Genomic DNA, 3637 nt, shown 5'->3' with positions numbered 1-3637 from the left:
CAACTGCCAAATAAATGAATCCACAAGCTTCATCATCTTTATCATCATCACTTGTCCACAGAGCTGTTAACTAGTTTAATGAGTGAAGTTCAGCCAATATGAACGGATAGAAACACAACAGTGGAGCTGAAAAACGGAAAGATAAATAATGTCCAAGGAATATCTAAACTGTCCGAATTAGACACATATGTTGTTCTTTATTTTAGAAAAGTTTGCACAACCTTTCTGTTATTGTTAACTCTCATCGTGTCACTGTCACAACGCAGAGCGCTCATTCTCCTAACTAACATAATTAAAAATAATAATTAAAACCTCATGGGAATTCAAATACATTTATTGGACTATTTATTTTTAGTTATGCTGCATTACAACATTATAGTTTGTTTCATGCATTGAACATGGATTTTGTGTTTTGTGTTTTATACCAAATGTCAGACAAACTGTAATCATTGTGACCATTATTAGTTAGTTTAAAATCCTAGCATTAGCTCTATGTTGGTGATGTTATTGATGAGAAGATTCCTTGTTTGTGGTTCCCTCCTAAGTTGTAATGAGATCTGCTCCCCTGTTCATGATTACATATTGTAAAGTACTAGAGGGTCGGGGCGCGCAGCGCCCCGACCACCATATGCTGCGCAGTGCTTTGTGTTTGTTGGTCTCTATAATATATAAAGCCATAATAGGAGATGTTCCCAATATGGAGTGTGTTGTCTGACCTCACTTCCTGTCCAGGGGGGTTTGTATATACAGATACCCCTATCTATCAGTGGGGGGGGGGGGGGGCTTCAGCGGGGGACAGGAACTGCTGACTTTTCTCAATTGTATATAGATTACATGATTACATGAATGATTGCATTGACTGTGGTGGCCCACCATTGTCTAATTTGGGTAGACCTAGACCTTCTAGGGTGGTCTGGGGTGATGGGGTGAATATGTAATCATGTATATGTAATCATTTACAATATGTAATCATATCTCATACAACCAGCCTAGAGGGTTCAAGTCCAACCATCACCTCAGAACACCCTAGGATCAGGTCCACCCATCATAGGGAAACAGTGATGTCATAAGGATCATAACAATAATTATCAATGCATTATTACATAATAAATGACTTATGGTCAATTATAAAATATATTAAAACCCTTTTCACAAACATTGCTGACTGACTTCCATGGATATTCATATTATGTCATTAAGAACTCTGATTGTGTGTGTGATCATTTATTTAATGTTTCAATATAGTATAGAACTGAAATATTATAACCCTAAATCCTGACCTTTAACCTCACAGAAACTATGTTTATAAACCTAACCTTAACCCTAACCTTAACCTCACCTCAAAACCATGTCGAAACACAAGGAAAAGACAGAGTCCGCACACTAATTATCGTTAGCCTTGGCTAGCTAATTAGCATTTTAAATTGTTTAAAGGACACATTGTGAAAAAGGTTGATGATGTCATCATCGTGCTGCTGTTATGAGTATTTAAAAGCTGATTGGACACATGTATTTCCACCAGGGGGCAGCAATGACCCTCTGCTTCTCTGAAAACACCCAGGTGTTCTGTGAAAAGACAATAAACCAATAAGAATCAGAATGTATTAAAGGACGACTTCACCACTTTTCAACATGTCTTCATATAATAGGTCCTCACTAATGCTCATGATAAAATGATACAATTTTTTTCTACTTGGTCTGTGTCTCAGAGGAGGGCTGTAGACTGTTCAGAAACCCGTCTACCAGTGACGTCATCGATGGGGAATCCAAGCTAATAGAAACTGCATGCTTTGTATTCCTGGAAAGTTGCAATGCAATAATAGATCCCATTGTTCTCGCCTTAATAAAAATCTGAATTAAAAAATTGTAATCTTTTTGGAAAAAAAAATCCTGCCTAACGATGATGTCACTGGTAGACGGGTTTCTGGACTGTCCACAGTCCTCCTATGAGACACAGACCAAGTAGAAAAAAAATGTATCATTTTATCATGAGCTTTAGTGAGGACCTATTATATGAAGATAGGTTGAAAAGTGGTGAAGTCGTCCTTTAAATGTGTGTTAGTGGTTAATGATGTAATGATTATCTAAAAAACTATGCTATGAATAGTTAATAGATCATGAACAAGTTTATAGTAAACTACTTAAAAACCTAACCTCCCAGCAGCCTCCCTGCAACTACAGTAACCATCAAAGTAGAAACAACTCAGTCCATTCAAACAACATTTGACCAATACTTTGTCAATAGTGTAGCTTAGTAGGAAGGGCAGCTCAGTTGCACTCTCCTTTGGACCACAAGGTTCTGTCTTTGATCCTGCTAGTGCTGGAATGATCAGTGTTTTCAATGTACTGAATCATTGGGTACAGTTCACTGAAATGTCTGGTTCAATGAACTGAATCATTGGATACAGCTCACTGAAATGTTGTGTTCAATGAACTGAATCATCGGGTTAGGGTTCAGTGATATATACCCATTGATGATGGTTCAAACTACCTCCCCCCCAATCTGACCACATTGTCATCAGTGTTGTCTGATACAACACATCATTGGATTATTTAATTTGATTATTAGATTCATTATTATAAGAAATTAAGCAGAAGGCACATGATAATGTGAATTCACACAAACCGGGATGGTTTACCAGGCTAGTTGTTTCACTTCTTACACAAGCACATTGTTTTGTGTATGTTTTCTAGTTTTATATAGCCTGGTAAAGCCCCTCCCTCCGGAAAATCTAATTTCCATTTGATTTCAGGAATCTGGCCTGAAGGCTTGTCTGGGCGTTTCTAGCCCGTTCACCAAATGGACAAGCCTATCAGCGTCGTCGCTCATCGTTCTGTGATTGACAGCGACAGTTGGCCAATCAGGTGGCGAGTTCGAGTGAGCCCGAATGAAGCCGAGTGCAGCCTGAGTGCAGCCGACAAAAGACGAACGGCAGCCATTGTTGTTTGTGCGTTGTCTTCACTTCTTACTTTCGGTTTTAAAACGCTCTCAAACTTCTTTTTTGAGGCACGAAATGTACTTTTAAGATATTGTTTGGATAGAATTTAGTTGTTTAACTTCATATATGTGGTCAATTAATCATGACAGAGCCTATTTAAAACAAGACCAGGAGACCTGGTTGTGCCAGACCTAAGCCGGTGTTCTGTGAAGTCGTGTGAAGTCTAATTCTGAAATCTTTGTGTCTTACGTTATATACCAACCGTATTTATACTTGTGACATAATAGTGATGTCACGACTAGTCTGTGCCTATTTATTCATGCATAAGAAACTTAACCACAACCAGACATACCATGTATGGACAAATTGGTGACAAAGGCTCGTGTAGGCCATACCTTTCAGGTCTGGCAAATAACAAGACCAGGAGACCTGGTTCTGCCAGACCCAGGCTAAGCCGGACTTCACATGACGTGTCAGCTTGTGTCTATGCCCATGTATGGACGAAAGGGGGACAGACTTTTCTGGCTGGGACCTAAGGACAAACGGACAGGGCCATGTTTTTTGCCCATGTATGAAGAAAACAGGTACAAAACATACCCATGTACAGTATGGACGAAAGGGAGACAGACTTTTCTGGCTGGGACCTAAGGACAAACGGACGGGGCCATGTTTTTTTGCCCATGTATGGAGAAAACAGG

The 3637-nt window shown here is 39.3% G+C and overlaps 1 protein-coding gene across 3 annotated transcripts in view; it reads right to left on the bottom strand.

The window, feature by feature from the left end:
- Positions 1-855: 855 nt before the first annotated feature.
- LOC311037001 (H-2 class II histocompatibility antigen, E-S beta chain-like) overlaps positions 856-3637 on the bottom strand; it is a 14283-nt gene continuing 11501 nt past the window's right edge. For all 3 annotated transcript variants that reach the window (XM_084046030.1, XM_084046032.1, XM_084046031.1), the window contains one exon: positions 856-1566. The gene's annotated coding sequence lies outside the window, so the exon portion shown is untranslated. The remainder of the gene's footprint in view (positions 1567-3637) is intronic.

This window comes from Gymnoscopelus microlampas (genome assembly GCF_963454915.1).
Source record: "Gymnoscopelus microlampas genome assembly, chromosome: 21".
In the NCBI taxonomy this organism is placed as follows: Eukaryota; Metazoa; Chordata; class Actinopteri; order Myctophiformes; family Myctophidae; genus Gymnoscopelus; species Gymnoscopelus microlampas.
The sequence above is the reverse complement of the archived record's forward strand: the minus strand, read 5'-3'. Positions and strand labels throughout refer to the sequence as shown.